A 19,004-nucleotide genomic window follows, 5' to 3' on the forward strand; every position below is an offset into this window, starting at 1 on the left:
CCTGGTGTTTCTCCTCTTCCTGTGATCTCTACCTCATTGCCTGTACCATCACTGCCTGAAAAAAGTAGAATTTAAGAGTTGTGGGGCTGAGAACACCAGTTAAGCAGCCTGCCAATTACACTGACAACATAAGTTAAAGGATCACTCATGTAGGCTATAACTACCTATGTCAGCATAAATAGCCTATAGGCCTACAGCATGTTTTTTGTTATATTGTTTTATATTTAGAAAATATAAGATTGCTATTTTTATTTTACATGTGCCAATTCAATGGCTGTTTAAAAAAAAACATAAGCCATCATATAAATCGTATTTTTGCGGTATTTAGAATGACAATTGACCTTTTATTTGATTTGCTATTCTCATTTCACCTTGAAGCACGAGAACGTCTCGTGCTGTAAAATTATTGTTGTAAAATTACACTGGTGGCATTGCTAGCTTTCGTGATGTAGAATGACTAGCGGTGGGTGACGAGTGCAATACAAGGATAGCATGACTACGCATTAGCTAATCTGAAAGCTCGTTCTGTCATTGCCATAATTCGTCAAGTCAAACTTATTTATAAAGCACATTTAACGACTCATGTAAATTGATCTCTGTCAGTCTTACTTTGTACTTGAGGCCTTTTGCTGGCATCTGCGGAAGTGGAAGCACTGGATGGTCTCTTCTAATATCCATGGTGATTAACTTTGAACAGGTAGGCAGGCAGGCAACTACACAACTTTCAACAACAATATTCCCTGGATCCTGATTGGTGTCGCCGCCGCAGCCGAAAGGCACTGATTGGAAGGTCACATACCCGAATACAGAGCAGATGAAAATGATTCCTACTAAAGCGTTAAGTATGTTCAACAATATTTTTATTACACCAAATTTATTTTGGATTATTCCAACGGCAGATCACAAGGCGCAGGGAACTTTGACGTGCGTAATTGCCATTACGAGCTGCGTTAACGCTATTTAGAGGTGGGTAAAAGCTATTTCCTAAATTACAGAGGTGCGTAAACGGTGTTTACGTGCGTTTACCCTCCACTACAGCCCTGATTATACCATTTAAAAAGGCAGACAACAGGCTTTCCAATGATTCCATGTATTCTCTAATAAACAAAAGAAATGTCTAGAATATGGAATAAAATATGTAATACATGTGTTTAAAATTTAGTTAGACTTCTCTCTTCCATCCAGTTTAACCAATATGGTGAATAATCAAGCTTTTTTGACAGCTCTTACTTTTCATCTCAAGTTACCCAATGGGTATCTATGCAAATTGCAAAAAGTAGGGTGACCCCAAAGTTTTGAACCTCTATTGTACAAGTGCAGAATATGATGTTTCTTCTGGTACAAGAATAAAATGGATGCTCAAAAAAAATGAGTGGAATTTACAATGGCATACTTTGAAGCATCATGATATTTCATTGATATGCATACAGACAGTCCTGCACTGTTGTCTGAAGCTGAACTGAGCACAGAAAACACAAACATTTCCTATTACTATAACCACATATTACCATTGCCACGGAGGTAATGTGATCATCTGAGTTTGTTGTGTGTATGTTGATTTTTTTTGTACATTCACTGTGTGTGTGTGTGTGTGTGTGTGTGTGTGTGTGTGTGTGTGTGTGTGTGTGTGTGTGTGTGTGTGTGTGTGTGTGTGTGTGTGTGTGTGTGTGCTTCTGTTGACCAGAGGTGTGCTCTCTGAGCGCTTTTCTCGTTGATACAATAAATTGACAAATGTTCTTGCCTCAGTCTCTGTAGTTTACATTGAGGGTCCTGTAATAGATCAGTGAGTAACTGCACTCCAGAGTCTCCAGGGTCATTTCCTCTCAGGTCCAGCTCCTCTAGGTGTGAGGGGTTAGATTCAAGAGCTGAGGCCAGGGCAGCATATCCCTCTCCTGTTACACCACAGTCTGAGAGTCTGGAGAGATAGGTCTATGTTGATTATTGGCTACATGAACAATTTTTTTCGTCTCATCCTAACACAGTGGTTTTTTTTTACAGACAAATACTGCATAGTATTAAAAGCGTTCCAGAAACGGAATCGAAAGAAGTGTATATATGACAACTGGATCAGAATATACAAATCTTTCCAATCCAATCAAGGTTAGAGGACACAACCAAAACACATTTTTTTCTCAAATTTGGGTGATTTGGAGATGTATTAGTATGCTTGCCATGCGGAAGGAAGTTAGCTGATATGTTTTGTATCACAAACAAAATGTTATACACGATATCCTTGGACCAAGTCGAATCCAATGAACCCTATGACGTAATTTTGGACCTGGAAAGTTTTCCGTCCATTTTGAATTTTGTAAAAATGATGCAAAATGATGCCCAGTCCACGATTTTTGTCCAATTGTCACAGAAATGTTGTCAGGGCGTACATTTCTGGAACGCTTGATTGAACTGCCTTTGAACAGGAGCCAATTTAAGTTGCCAATGAAGATGCCAAACAGGACACTCTGCAACGCCTACTCGTATCACTACCAAAATTGATGCATATTATCTTGACTATCCCTAGATGATACATGCCAAAAGTCCCACACTGTGGAGCGCAACAATTAACAAAAAAAATGTTTGGCCCATATCAGCCCGGAATTGTTTGGCCTGGAATTGCTTGAAGAAGGTCAGTAGACTGAAACGTTGCAGTAAACCATGCAAATGTGAACAATGTACAGGAGCTTTCTTTGCTTTAACGTTGGTGACCTAGGGGTTCCACTCCTACGCACCTGACCAAGGAGGTGTGCAAGAATTCTTCACTTACTAAATTTCAATCTATATGTCTGCATGACAAAGCGCCACTTAAAAACAAGGATTTTTTTATGCGCCATCAGAAGAAAATGCAAAACATCTTCAGTGGCCAGCCATTTTAATGCAGTTGGCACTTTGTGGTTTATGGGGCTGGCGATTGTGAACTGGTCAAGAGGGGGCAACTGTGAGAACTGTCTCCTTCAGCGTGAGGCCTGGTACATTTTCAACCTTGACACCTGCTTTCCCGATGGAATGAATGAAGGGTTGTCAATAAGTTGTTTTCTATAAATATATATTTTTTAATTTTGATGACATCTTTCTGATCATCATCATTTCTGATTTCTGATCATCATCACTTTTGTGGTGATGTTTTTTCTTTGCCATTGTTTTTTTTTTTTTTTTCAAAATGCATGATGTGATGCATATATATTACACACTGAGGAAGGCAGAACCCCAATCTGTGTCTGTAATAAAAAGAAAGTCCATGTATGGTGCGACTTTTTCTTAATATTCAGTTTCGCACACGCACACGCACAAGCACGCACGCATGCACGCAAACACACCATGTGGAAAAGCATGTACTATTGTGTAAAACAAAAATAACCAAGAACTTTTAAACTATACACTTGAATATAATATAATACAATATCAGTATTCAATCCAGAGCATTTCCTGTCAAGAGTAGGTGACATATGTGGTTTATGAGTTTTGTCTTTGCAGTGTCCAGCCTGACTGCACACTATCAGCAACCAAGAACCAGAATCATGTTGAAAACACTACCAATAAACACAATTGAAAACCTCTCATATACCATACCATTTTGAAATCACTAACCTGAGTTTCTGCCATTTGCAGTGTGAATCCTCCAGTAGAGCACAGCAGTGCTTCACTCCTGAGTCTCCCGATATCTTGCCTCTCAGGTCCAGCTCTGTCAGGAGTAAGGGGTTTCTACCCAGAACTGAAGTCAGATATACAAGAGCTTCCTCTGCTGCATCACTCTTCAACAGTCTGCAAAGAAAATTAAAAGAAACATGTTGCTTTCTGTATTGTTTTTTGTTATTTATAAGCACTTAAAATATGATCCCTCTCAGTTGAGGTAGTGGGCCCTATAATCACATGGATGTTTAAGTAGTTTTAGTATGGTATATTTTGATGCATCTGGATTGTTCACTCATATGCATATCAACAGTCTCGTTATGTTCATTCAGCTATTATTAGAAGCTCGGCTGAGTACAGACGAGAACATTTCCAATCACTATAACCATACAAGTGGATTCCAAAAAAGTTGGGACACTTGGTATTTTCCTTGTGTCATTTGTAGAATCATCCAACTATTACAACATGTTTTGGCCCGGACCCAACTTTTTTGGGATTTTGTGCATGAGTGGAATTTTAAATGAGCACATTTCTCTCAAAACAATACTTTTGCCGAACTTAAACTGTTGCTATGTTGACCTAGTGCCATTGTGCATCTTATGCATGGATTGAATGTTTTCAAAATGGCAGCAGTTTTGCTGTTATTCACAAAATACCAAGTGTCCCAACTTTTTTGGAATCCACTTGTAACTAAATTCAAACATGTTCTTGCCTCAGTCTCTGTAGTTTACAGTCAGGATCCTGCTGTAAATCAGTTAGGAGCTTCACTCCAGATTCTCCAGGGTCATTTCCGCTCAGGTCCAGCTCCTCCAGGTGTGAAGGGTTTGATTTGAGAGCTGAGGCCAGAGCAGCATATCCTTCCCCATCTATACCGCAGTCTGACAATCTGGAGAGAAAGGTCTATATTCTTATATTGTTCATTTCCTAAGCTGACATTAACATTTTTTTTCCTAGATCGGAATAGATATACCCTGATTGTCTGATCAGAATACAGTATTTCTTTCCAGTCAAATAGTGCATATACTGTATTGCCAATACAGTAGGCCTTACATCATGGAACTCTTCCGAAAATAGGAAATTGGAAAAAAATGGAAAACCAGACAAAAGTGTACAGTATGACAACTGGATCAAACAACACAAAGCCCTCCAATTTCATGACTAGAATTGTAATCAGAGTAGATATATTTATTTGGATAGTTTATATGTTTACAATTCTTCGTCCATGCAAACATAGCTCAGCACAAAGTCACTGGATTATATTTAGGATCTTGCCATAACAAACAACCCTTCAGAATCACTTCAGACTTGTCATCAGAAATATTGACCTTTATTCATGCAATTACTACAAACGTGTGTAATTCTGCAAAATGAATACCCATAGGTCTGTTGTGTGCACGCATCAACAACAGGAAGCACAGTATGATATATTTGTAGGAGCCAAAATGAGCTTTTTGTTGACATTTCCCTTTTTTGGTTTTCTTATTAGTGTGTCTTTGAGTGAGTGAATGAGTGAGAGAGTGATCTTGGCCACAGGTGTGTCTAACCCCACCTAGAGGGAGACAGGGGTACTGGAGCACAGGTGGAGGTGGAGCCCAAGGGGCAAAGGTCACGGCGTCTGGTGTGGCTGAGAGGGCACACAGCCTCAATTTGAAACGGAAGGCAGTGACTCCATGACTCTCCTCCTACATAAACAGGTCACTGATCAGATAGGTGAAGTTAGCTGATGAGGCAGCCGTTACGAACGGCACTAACGAGTGCGCTGCCTTGCGCATTTGATGTTACAGCGATTCTATGGCGGGAGTTACGTTCATCACGTTAGCGCTTAGCTTACGCATGCTATTTGAACAGTGAATGATCGTCAGACGGCGGAATCGTAAAATAGGCTATAAATAGATCTAGCGACAGCATATTTAGATACTACAATGTTAATTTATCCATTCGATTTTCAATATCTACATACATAAGTGTGAGAATAAAGAGTATGATAAGGTAGTAGCTTGGGTAGTAGCCATGTTTCCGGTTTCCGGTTGAGAGGGAGGTGGCGCACAGCATGTTGGGTACCAAGGCAGCGAAGTCAGCATCTGATGCTGACCTCAAATATCCCTGTTACGCCCACAAATGCAGTCAACTGCCGAGGGAGGAAATAAAGCAATTTTTCGTTTCGATCCACACTTCATGACTCGATGTCCAGTTAGCTCACTGGAAGGACAGCTGCCTTCCCTGTTTCGAACGAACCCACAGTCCTTTGACCATGCGGGCTGGACTGACTCTTAGCATATACTCACTCTTAGTTTATTGCCTTTTATTTTCCAAGTTTTAAGTTATTTGTAAAACCAACATTTTCTGAATTAAATGGACAAACTGGAACAACCTCTGGTCATCATTCACCTGCACGAGTCAAAGAGAAAATCCAACTCAGTCACCAGTAGTGGTTAAAAGGAAACAAAAGGAAAATCAGAAAAAGCTACTACAATTAAGTCAAAGGACTACTCCTTGTGGATTCACCCGGAAAAAAAAGGAACTTTCAGGATACCTGGAAAAAAGGATGGACAAGTGAGCTAGAACAAAGGAACTTCCACTTACCTGGAACAAAGGAAGCACATGTGAGTGGATTACCTGAAGGCCGAGGGCGAACAGGATCCATTTAAATCTACTGCAATCAGTATGTTTTGAAGAAAAAGACTTTAACCTACTTACTCAGCAGTTTTATATCAATTAATTTAGATGAATATTAAGTTATATTTTTGAAGAAAAAATGACTTTTTAGTTTGCTGAGATGGACAAAGAGCTTGTTAGCAAGATGGAGGATGCTACACCTGTTAGCAAGATGGAAGATGCTACACCTGTTAGCAACAGGGAAAGAAAGAAATGTCTGAGTTAGAAAAGAAGAATGAAGCAAAGCGTCTTAGAAAGAACAAAAGTGGTGTAATAACTCGAAAAATGAACAAAATAAGTGAACATTTGTCAGATCCACGAAACTTGGAGAAAGTAAAGGCAGACTTTCAGAAATTCACAGAAATGGTAGATTCAATTTCAATGAATTCCAGACTAAAGTTGTTGAGTGAATTAGATCATGTCCTGCTGCAACTCAGACAGAAAATGATGATGATGAAATTGGCCCCAAAGACAGTATCTCTGCTGTAATGAGTTTGACGTCTAGAAGAAGTGCATATTCAAGAGCAGAATCAGCTTGTAAGGAATCACTAGCGAGTGTTTGCTTAGACAAAGAGCAAACAGCACAGCCACAGCAACAAACAGCTTCTCAAGATGACCAGAGAGGGACCTGGTCACTCCAAGGAACTCAAGATGCTGTGACTGCAGCACAAAGGCCCCTACCTGCACAAGCAGATGCTGCAACTCAGAGAAGGTATGAGCTATCACAATCTGTACTCGATCAGTCTGAATTAGTTGAGCTCAGCACACAATATAGGCAGTTGGCCAACAATGTTATTATGAGGTCACAGTCAGACACTGTAGGTCCTGTATTGCTAGAACAAGATGATGTGCAGCAAAGCCCCTCAGAAGACAATGTTCAAGATGTCATGCCCCCCAACAATCTACTTGCAATTCTGAATAGACAAAATGAGATCTCCTCAATGCTTCTCAAACAACAACAATTGTCTTTACTGCCCCCCAAAACTGTTACCATCTTCGATGGGGACATTTTACAGTTTAGATCATTCATGACATCCTTTGAGCATAACGTTGAGAAAAAGACAAGTGATGCACGAGATAGACTATTCTACCTGGAGCAATTTACATTGGGGCAAGCAAGGGACTTAGTAAGAAGTTGCCAGCACATGGATACAGATCAAGGCTATCTCAGGGCCAAGCGTTTACTGCAGGAACAATTTGGCAACGAATACAACATTTCCACTGCCCACATCGACAAAGTCCTTAACTGGCAAAGCATAAAGCCTGAAGACCCCAAGGCATTGAATGACTTTGCATTGTATCTCAAGGGCTGCAGTAACCTCATGACAAAGCTAAACTATATGGAGGAACTGAACACAGCATCTACCTTGAAAGCCATTGTGATGAAATATAAGTTGCGGGACAAATGGCGGTCCAAGGCAGAAGAAAAACTGGAGAGCAAACTCAAAATCACATTTGCAGCTCTTGTACAGTTCATTGAGAAACAGGCTAAAAGATGCTCCAATCCCATATTTGGGGACATACAGGATTCAGTCGTGAGTACTAAGAGACCCGATACAAGTAAGCCACACAAGCCCATGTCCTCATATGCAACCAGTGTAGTGACACTAAGCACCCCAGTTGCTCCAATCAGTAACAGCAATGTGAAACCTGCATGTCTCTGTTGTGATGGTGCTCACACCATAGAGAACTGTTCAGACTTCAAGAAGAAAACAAACAGGGAGAAGTTGAACCTTTTAAAGGAAAAGGGACTCTGCTTCGGATGTTTAAGGGTCATTCCATGTCAATTCACACGATCTCCCCAGGTGACCCTCTCCGATTTACCCGATAACTCACGTACAGGTACCTTTTGATGTCAATTGAAAGAATACCAAGTATTAGCACCCTACGTCCAACGGTTGCAGAGATGAAGCCCTCCAAAGCTGGGGTGCCATGCCCACTTTTCAAGCCTGTGAATTTCCCAAAGTCAGATTTTACCAGATTTTTAGTATGTCATTTAGGAGGTCCAATAGTAATAGAATCCATGAAAAAAACTTCTATATCATTTTTTTGGGGGTTAAACCCTAAATGTACTCGCCTAGTAACACAATCTGTAAGTGTGAATGTAATCATGCCCACCCACAAAGAAGGGCCTGTTGACAAGCAACTCAATCATTTTTCAGACAGGCTGAAATTGAGACTAGCTGTTGCCTGGATCTTAAAAGTAAAAGATGCATTGAAACGCAAAGTACAGAAAAGAAAAGATTCAAAGGAAGGTGGTAAGAAGATAGCCAAAATGAATACAAGGTCTGTGAAGGTGAACACGAAAGGCTCTGTAACTGTGAATGATGTTAAAATGGCAGAAAGTGCAATAATTTCATATGTCCAGAGACAGACCTTCCCACAGGAAATAGGCATGCTGCAAGATGAGGAATCCTACGTGAGCAGAGGAAGCAGCATCCACAGAGAGGATCCGATGCTGGTTGAAGGAAACCCCAGAGTCGGTCGTCGACTCAGAAGAACAACAATGCTGGAGGAAAGAAAACACCAGGCCATCCTGGCCAAAGATCACAATGTGCCCACCTTGATCCTTCGCCACATCCGTGCTCAAGCTGGACACGGACAAAGAATCCATATGCTGTCAAAGGTACGAAAGCAATACTGGATGATGCATGGCAATGCTGCAGCAAGAAAAGTTCTCTCTCAGTGTGTGTCTTGCAGAAGGAGCAGAGCAGGTGAACAAAAAGTGGAAGGCCTACCAAGTGGAAGACTCGCCACGTACTCACCACCCTTCTTGAGCGCAGGCCTTCATTACTCCGGTGCCCTGGAGGTCAGAAAGGGATGGAGCACAGCCAAGGTGACAAGACAAAGAAGAAACTGACTTCACTACTCCTCGAACTTCATAGCAGTTGGGAAGAAGCAATGAAACCAGACCTGATGCCAGATGACATACCAGAGTTGTGAAGCTGCAAACTAAGACAAGCGTGCTGGAAAGACCAGTATCCAAAATGTGTTTGCTCCTGGAGGGTGATGACGGTTCTGTGATGAAGACATAAGTTGAGTGAATTTCAGTTGTTTCAAAACAAAATATTGAAAGTTAATTTAAGTACAAGTTGAAAGCAACATGACGCCTTTTTTGTTTCATTAAATAATTGTCTTTGCCTCTACAAATACAATTAGGGGCCGGTATGTAGGAGCCAAAATTAGCTTTTTTTAATTCTTACCATTTCCCTTTTTTGGTCTTCTTATTAGTGTGCGTTTGTGTGAGTGAATGAGTGAGAGAGGGATCGTGGCAAAAAGGTGTGTCCGACCCCACCTAGAGGGAGACTGGGGTACTGGAGCCCAGGTGGAGGTGCAGCCCAAGGAGAAGGCCTTAAGGGGCAAAGGTCACGGCGTCCAGTGTGGCTGAGAGTGCACACAGTCCTTTGACCGTGTGGGCTGGACTGACTCATAGCAGAGCATAGCATAGCTTTTATTTTCCAAAGTTTTAAGTTATTTGTAAACCCAACATCTGCATTAAATGGTCTTTGGACCAACTGGAACTACAACTTCTCCTCATTCACCTGCACGCGTCAAGACAAATCCAACTCAGTCACAAGTAGTAGTTAAAATGAAACAAAAGGAAAATTAGGCAAACGCTACTACAATATTGTTATGAAGATATAGTGTATATAACCTCAGTGTCTCCAGTGCACAGTTTGGGCTCTTCAGTCCACTACACAGTAGTTGGACTCCAACATCTCCAATGTGGTTGCCACTGAGATCCAGGTATCTGAGCTTCGATGATTCTTTGGAGAGGACATATGCGAGTGTTGCACAGCTCTGTTCAGAGAGCCCACAGCTACTGACCCTACAGGAGCATGGCAAATAGTGACTAGAAACTCTATTGAGAAGAATCCATAAATAAATAAATAGTTATTTGTAATAAAGAGTATATTACAATAAGAATATATTTTATGTTGACCTTAGTGTCTCCAGTGCACAGTTTTGGCTCTCCAGTCCTCTACACAGCAGTTGGACTCCAACATCTCCAATGTGGTTGCCACTGAGTTCCAGGTGTCTCAGCTTTGAGGTTTTTTTGCAGAGGACAGATGCTAGTGTTGAACAGCTTTGTTCTGTCAACCCACAGCTATCGACCCTGCAGGGTTAATTGGCAAGCAACAAGGACTTTGATGCTGGCTTATTGATTGCTGCTATACTATTGATTAAAACAAACCAACAACAACAAACACAAAAAATGGGGCAATCAATTGATAACATTCTACTTACAGTGTTGTTTGGGACTCATCCAGTACAGGCTTCAGCCTCAGGAGAGCTTCATCAGATCTGACGTACTTTTTCAAGTCAAACACATCCAAATTCTGGTCTGATGTCAGCAGCACAAACGCGAGAGCTGACCACTGGCCAGGTGAAAGTTGGGCTTCAGAAAGAGTCCCAGCACCAAGGAAGGTCTGAATCTCCTCCACTAAGGAGTGGTCATTTAGTTCATTCAGACAGTGGAAGAGATTGATTATTCTTCCTGAGGAGGAGGCCTCCCTGATCTTCTCCTTAATGTATGTGATTGTTTCCTCATTGCCTGTCTGAATTCGTCTCACTGGTATACATGTCCTGATCTTGTCCATAACACCCATCTGTCTTCTTCTCATCAGGCCTTGCAGGAGAGTCTGATTTGATTCCATAGATAGGCCAAGAAGGAAGCGGAGGAACGCTGTGTGGATATTATGTTTTTCTTTTCAACTCCCAACATCAGCAGTGCATACAGAGCACCAAGATACTCCTGGATACTGAGATGCACAAAGCAGAATACTGTCCCCAGAAAGATTCCAGATTCTTCTCTAAAGATCTGGGTGCACATCCCAGAGCATACTGTTGCCTCTTGAACGTCAATGCCACAGTCTCTGAGGTCTTCGTCATAAAAGATCAGATTGCCCTTCTCTAACTGTTCATAGGCCAGCTTTCCAAGATGGAGGATCAGATCATGGTTCCATCGTGTGTTAATGTCATGCACACTGTCAAATTTGATGTTTCTCTGTCTGGTTTGGAAGATAAGAAAGTATGTGTACATCTCTGTCAAAGTCTTTGGAATCTCTGTTTGTCCTGAGGAATAAATCATCTCAAGAACCATAGCAGCAATCCAGCAGAACACGGGTATGTGGCACATGATGTGGAGGCTCCTTGATGATTTAATGTGTGAAATGATTCTGCTTGCAAGACTGTCACTGTTGATCCTCTTTCTGAAGTACTCTTCCTTCTGTGAGTCATTGAATCCTTGCACCTCTGTCACCAGGTCAACATACTCAGGAGGAATTTGACTGGCTGCTGCTGGTCGAGATGTTATCCAGATTAGAGCAGAGGAGAACAGATTGCCCTTGATGAGATTTGTCAAGAGTACATCCAGTGTGGTGATTACTCTTCCATCAGTCAAACTTTCGTTTTGCTGAAAGTTGAGTTCGAGTCGACACTCATCCAGGCCATCAAAGACAAAAAGAACATTATATTTCTTCTGGTTGCCAATACTTAACTGATTTGTCTCTGGAAAGAAGTGGTGAAGAAGATTTATCAAAGACCATTCCTTGTCTCTCATGAGGTTGAGCTCCCGAAAGCATAGTGGGAAGATAAAATTGATCTCTCGATTGGTCTTTCCCTCAGCCCAGTCCAGGATATACTTGTGCACAGAAATAGTTTTGCAAATGCCAGCCACCCCAGTAGTGAGAACTCTTCTGATTGGTTTGTCCTGACCAGATGAAGGCTTAAAGATGTCAGCACATTTGATTGGTTTGTCCTGTGCAGCTGGCTTCTTGGATTTGGACTCAATCTGTCTGACTTCATGCTCCTCATTTACTTTTGCTCTCCCTCCCTCTGTAATGTAGAGATCATTGTAGATATTTTGTAGCAAAACAGAGCTTCCATGTTTTGCTATTCCTTCAAACACATGCTGGTACTTGTTCTTGAGATTTCTTTTCAGGTCAGTCTGACAAATTACATTGAGCTCATCTAGTTGAAAATAAATGCAACATAAGCACACAGGGAGACAGAGTAAGACAGATGTTTTCATAGTGTTCATAGCTACAGTATTTAACTACATGCTACTAGAAAAAACACATTCTTACTTCGGTTCAGTTTGTCAGCAAGATCCTGGTGCTTCATCTTACAGAGGAAGTGCAGTGCCATTTTGAGAGCTCCTTCTCTGGCATCACTCTCATCTTCTGCTTTCATATCAAAGGCTTCCTTGTAGTCTGGACTGAGAATCTGTTTAAATCTCTGCAACTCTTTCTTTAAAAAGGTGACCATCTTCTTTTCAAGCACCTAAAGCATACATCACAAATACCCTTACTGTAAAGTACAACCTTTTTAGCATTTTAGCATCACACCTTTTTAGTATTTACTATCCAGACCTGAGACTTGATTTGGTTTGCGCTTTCTTCCCATTTTACGGGATTAGAATGTCCATGTCGCAATTTGCACAATTTCCAGTTCATGTACTGACAGTTCAAATCATTACATTTCCACTGAACTTATCTACCTGTAAGTGGATATATTCATGAAATGATATGCTTAAATGTGATTTGTTTGTCAAGCCTGTTTACACGTCATCTGAATTAAAAAAAAAAAAAAAAAAAAAAAATCACCAATACAGATTGACTGTAGTTGCAACTATTCAGCAAGGGATTGTCTGATTTCTGGCATTTTTAGCGTTTACACATACCACTTTCACTTTTTTTAAAAAAAAAATCAATTTCAGACACTAAAACTCTTAATGTGTAATCAAAACACAAATGGTTTACACAGCTACCCAATCAGAGCCGCCGCTAGACATTAGCAGAGTATGCAGAGTGCTTAGGGCACCAATCAGTGCTTGGGGCACCAACCACTTTGCCCCCAAAATTGGGGACTCTTAAATTGAGATTGACTAAAAAAACATCATGAAAAAATATTTTCATCAGAGCTTAAAAATTATGTATTCATTGACTAATACGATATGGAATTCAACCAACCAATGAATGAATGAATGAATGAATGAATCAATCAATCAATCAATCAATCAATCAATCAATCAATCAATCAACCAATCAATCAATCAATCAATCAATCAATCAATCAATCAATCAATCAATCAATCAATCAATCAATCAATCAATCAATCAATCTTACCTCAAAAATATGAAGTAGATCTCGTTGCTTATCCTGACTGCTGATGTTGTCTATTTCATATTCTATCTCTTGTTCCCTGATGAAGAATAAAGCAAATTGACACTTCTATCACATAGGGAAATATGTGCATAAGCTCACGCAGCTTCATATTATAGAGTTAACTCCCATCCAGTTCCACTGAGCTCAACTGCACTGTGGGCCTTAGTGCTGATGTTACTGCTGTGTGGTCCACATGCTACAATTGTACACTAATATCTTGCTGCCTATACCTTTCCCCTTCTACCATGTCTGGGGGGTCATCTTTTGATACATCACTCCTCCTAGACACCTGGAGCCTGGTACAAATATGAGTTAATGCAGAGAGACATTATTAATGAATCCTTATTTTATTTTATTATATCCACTCCAGCTTTCATCCTTAATTCATGCAAATAAAACATGTAATTGAGGCCAGTTCACATGTTGCAATAGCATGTCAATACCTTTCCTCTTCTGCCATGTCAGGGGGATCATCTTTTGATACATCACTCCTCATGGATGGAGCTCTGGACACAACAGATCCTGGTCCCTTCCTGGAGAGCCGAGTACAAAGAAGACTTAATGCATCTATGAATCCTTATTTTATCTTATCAAATCCACTCCACTTTCAATAAAGTCAAGTCAAGTCGGCTTTATTGTAAAAAAAATTACATGCACTGGTCAAACAAAGAATTTAAATTTAGTTTCTTACTTTCCCATGCAGACATAGGCATAAAACATGTAATTGACATAAGTTCACATGCTGCGATTGAAATATTTGCCTACCTCTCCCCTTCTGCCATGTCAGGGGGGTCATCTTTTGATGAATCACTCTTCATGGATGGAGCTCTGGACACACCAGATCCTGGTCCCTTCTTGGAGGGCCTGGTACAAAGAGGTAATGCAGAGAGATGTCATCTATGAATCCTTATTTCATTATATCCACTCCACCTTCCACCCTTAATTCATGCAAATAAAACATGTCATTGAGGCCAGTTCACATGTTGCAATAGCATGTCAATATCTGCATACCTTTCCCCTCCTGCCATGTCAGGGGGATCATCTTTTGATACATCACTCCTCATGGATGGAGCTCTGGACACACCAGACTCTGGTCCCTTCCTGGAGACCATGAATACAGGGTTAAAACAGAGGTCAATGAGTTTCTAGTGCAATTTATTATGGGCTAAGCAGTGCACCTATAGTTTAGATTTTAATTAGGCCTATTCGTCTTTATCACATTATGGCCTCTGTATAGGGGCCTAGAAATGTCTGCAGGTAAGTTGTGAAATTTGACTGTTTTGGTAATGAACCATGATCCTTTTCAGCAAGTGTGCAGACCTCAAGCTGTTTAGTACCACAAACTGGTCAAGATGGTTTAAAAAAACGTGGTATCAGAGGCCACACCCAATTCAATGTTGTCATTTTACATATGAAATATGATATTTGAACATGTAACCTTCAGATTCCAACTCCATACAACTTTCTAACCATACAACTGGCTACAAAATTCTGTTCAGTTTCACTACCTGAACACCAGTAACCTCTGCAATTACAAAGACTGTCTGGAATCTTAAGAAAAAGTGTCTCGACATATTTCCAAATTTCTGGCTAACTGGAAATTGAGTCCATATGTCCAAACTATCGGACTATGGCTTTAACGGGTCATGTTATTGAATTTATAAACAAAAAGAATCTATATAAAATATGTTGGATTTATTTTGAATGGCTGAGAGGATTTAACACAAAGCAGAGAGCTGCAATATAACTCCCCTTAACTGTTCTGAATTCAACACAAACACAGAGACTCCAGTGGTTTATTGCTTATTTAATGGTTATTTAATGGTTTATTCAAGTGGCTTAGAGCTTGTTTAAATTAAGGATTTAAAGATTCCATTAAATACTACCAAACAATTAAAGAGTAAATAAATGTAGATTTGTAATGACTATTTATACACCAAAACAAATAGCTCCTTTGAGTAAGTGGTCATCCGGACAACACAGACGTTACTTTTCTTTTTACAACTCAATTTAGCAAAGTGCAAAGTGACATCAGCAAAATCTGGCCAAAAGCCTTCCCCTGGTTCCAAGACTTCAGAGGTCTATGGTTTGGAACAGCCAACAATCAAAAAATAAACACATGGATGCTTATTTTTTGTGCTGCTTAGTGAAGGCACTGTAAATGATTTATGAAGATGATATTTGCAAAATACCACTACCAAGTGAGGAGACCTGCCTACTAAAAAATGTATGTGATGTTACCGGTCAAAATGAGCTGTTGATTTTTGTCCCAGCTGGGACTCCTTTTTGCCAGGGGAACTCATCCTGAGGAGCTGGTACTGACCCTTTCCTCCACCAGATGGCAGCACCTCAACTCATTACCTGGTCAAGACACAGAAATAACATGGGGCTACATTCAGAAAACAGTATAATGTGAATCGGTTATATATGCTTTTTTCCAAGAACTTAGCAAGCATTTGCGTTCTCAGCAGACATGCTCCGTTCTTATCTGCTCACATCAGCTCTTCAGGCTCCATAGACCTGCTCTTCAGAGAACACAAAAAAGGTTGTGAAAAACGAACAAGCTTGACTATACACTCATAGAAGAGTCATTTGAGATCAGAAAACAGGCAAAACTGTCAACTTAAATTCTTGTCGAACAAAAGCAATAAATGGTTGAACAGGGTGACATTGTTCTCATTGTTTCCATCATTCTCAAAATATCCATGTTAATAGATCAAAGTAAAGTTTTAAGCTAAATATTCAAGTTTTGTATTACCTCAAAACATCTCATCGCACATAACATATCAAAATGTTATGTATGACCTACTCGAACTTGTTATGTAAGTTGTGGCTCTCTGCATACTCTCTCTTAGAGTATGGAGTACTTGAGTATTTGACGTAGGTCAACAAAAACAAAGAATCTACTGATTGGATAGATTTTTTTTATTTTGTCCATTTAACTAACAATTTAGCATCCTTTATACATGCTAGCAAATAAATCATTGTGTTACAGAACTAAAACCTTATCTCAATAACTTTTTAAAAGTTCATTGAACCTTTTGACTTGGTGTTGGCAGTGCACCAGCATGAGCTAAAAATGGCTAAGATATTTTTTGTTAACGTTAATGTATACAGCAAGTTAACCCCAATAGGCATAGCAAACATGGGCCAGGATTCACAGTAGGCCTACCAACACTGCACACAATTGATCGTCCAGCCAGGCACCACAAGGCACGGCCATATTCGGACATAAGGGTTGACAGGGTGGCCAATGTCCACAAACTCAAAGATCTAAGCACATGAGTAAACAAACGGAAACCAACTCACATTACATTACACTAGCATATGCACCTCATTCATTAGTAGGCACTGACTGTACATCGTCAAATCCACAGAGCAGTCCGCTGTTCACAGTAAGCAACTGATGTCCTTTCAAGTAAATAGGAAAACGATTGAGCTGCTTTTAAAAGAAATACAAAGAAACCTGTTATTTTTGAAAAATGAAACGTTATTTCAAAGACCTCATTCTCACAGATGACTGGTTTACAAACAAAAATAATAGATGAACAACCTAATATCAAAATTAAAAACAAAAAAAGACATAGGCTTGGCGAGAAAACATTATGGCAGACTTTCTTGCTCTTACAAATTCAACAAGCATATGAAAACTGTCCTTTTCATTTATTAGGCCCCTAAGTTCAGATTTACTTTCAACATTCAGGAGGTTCACACAAACATATACTTTTCTTCCTTATATTTAATTAAATTGAGGACAATTAAATATCTCCATTCGCTTACACGCAAAGAATGTGGACTCACTAATCATCAACACTCAAATCTCACATACATACAACCTCACACAGACACACAGACACAGACACAGACACACACACACAGACACACACACACACACAGACACACACACACACACACACACACACACACACACACACACACACACACACACACACACACACACACACACACACACACACACACACACACACAGTCACAGACTCAGACACAGACTCAGACACAGACACAGACACAGTCAGACACAGACACACACATCAAAAAACACATTCCCAGCTGGCCAGCTCTCCACTTCACAGATTAGGCCCAAAATAAATTTTAAAAAATCGTCCAGATCTGAGTGAATAGTTCCAACCACGACAGTGGCTGATCTTGACTCTGTTGGCACTCTGACAAATGGAGCAATTTCATTGGCTCGAGGTCTATTTAGATTCTCTTTTGGTCCTCAACTTTGTTTTCTGTCCCCGATCTGGGGATAGATCCTACTCCATGCCTATCCAGGTCTTCTAAGAATCACTCTATGCCTCTAGGTCTTATAAGAATTACATATATAGCCGTGGTTCCAAACTACTTACAACTTGTCGTATTGGTGGTGGGTTCGATTGCCGTCAAGCCCTGGTCCTGGGGGAAACAGCCAAGATCCACGTTCCTGATGTGGTGCACTCGCTCTTCAGCCTCAACAATGATCAGGGAACGTGCCGTTTTGGTAAATGGCTCGAGCCACTTATTTTATGAAAGTAAATTAATTTGGCAGCACACAACAAGACCACATTAATCAGATCAGTTTAACAATTGGCTTTCGCAAAAGGGAAGAGAGATAGAGAGACCTAGAGAACATGTTCCTCGCTTGGCGTCTGTACTCCCTCTGTCTGTCCTTTCCACTGTTGCCAAAGGCAACTCCTCAGATTCAGCTGGGGCCACAAGTGAAAGGAGTGAACATTAGAAATTAGAATTTGCCACTACTGTAGCAAAGTGTGAGCTGGGGCAGGGATGGGCAGCCTTTATGATAAGGAGTGCCATGTTTTTTCGTCCACAGATCTGACTGCAATTCGCAGACAAGGAGCAGTTGGTTGCTTAATGACTGCCCATATTGTTTGAAAGGAATAGAAGTATACGTAAGGGATAATTGACGACACGGTGTGCGTATAACAGGAAAAATAATGCACACCTAGGTGGTGATGCGGTCACGACGCGAAGCACACCGTGAAGTCAATTATCCCGCTTATACCATGGTTGCCACACTGTCTGAAATTTATTTGAGGAATTATTTCGATGTTTTATTGGCTAAAACAAAGTTTTTCTGTATAACTAGGCCTACTTCCTTCCGCCACAAGAAGGTTCTTTTCATAACTTTCTGGCGAACTGCCGTTGCTAATTCTAAATTGAAGGTTGCTATGGCCGTCGTTAATTCTATCGCATTCGGTTGTCAAGTCAAGAGCCAGTCGTTAATTCTATCGCATTTGGTTGTCAGAAGTCAGTCGCCTCAATGTTCTACCCATCCGATATATGGGCGCGTCTGGCTTGCCCACAAGATTTGTGATAACGTGTACTAATAATTATAAATCATAATGTCCATCCAAAGCATGTCCTTTTATGCTTCTTTATTGTACACACTAGCACAACTATACAACATGTGTCTTGTCTGTCTAATGTCTAATCCATGACATTGACTAATCAGTTACCTTATGTTCCGGTCTATATGTATTGTATAGGTTGGGTAGGTTATCCCTCTTGTGGCATGGGGGTAGTACTACATTTTA

General features: G+C 40.4%; 1 pseudogene; it reads right to left on the minus strand.

Moving 5' to 3' along the window:
• LOC134459612 (NACHT, LRR and PYD domains-containing protein 3-like) overlaps positions 1-16,672 on the minus strand; it is a 20,374-nt pseudogene extending 3,702 nt beyond the window's left edge.
• Between the last annotated feature and the right edge of the window lie 2,332 nt (positions 16,673-19,004).

The sequence above is a fragment of the Engraulis encrasicolus genome, chromosome 12, assembly GCF_034702125.1.
Source record: "Engraulis encrasicolus isolate BLACKSEA-1 chromosome 12, IST_EnEncr_1.0, whole genome shotgun sequence".
NCBI lineage: Eukaryota > Metazoa > Chordata > Actinopteri > Clupeiformes > Engraulidae > Engraulis > Engraulis encrasicolus.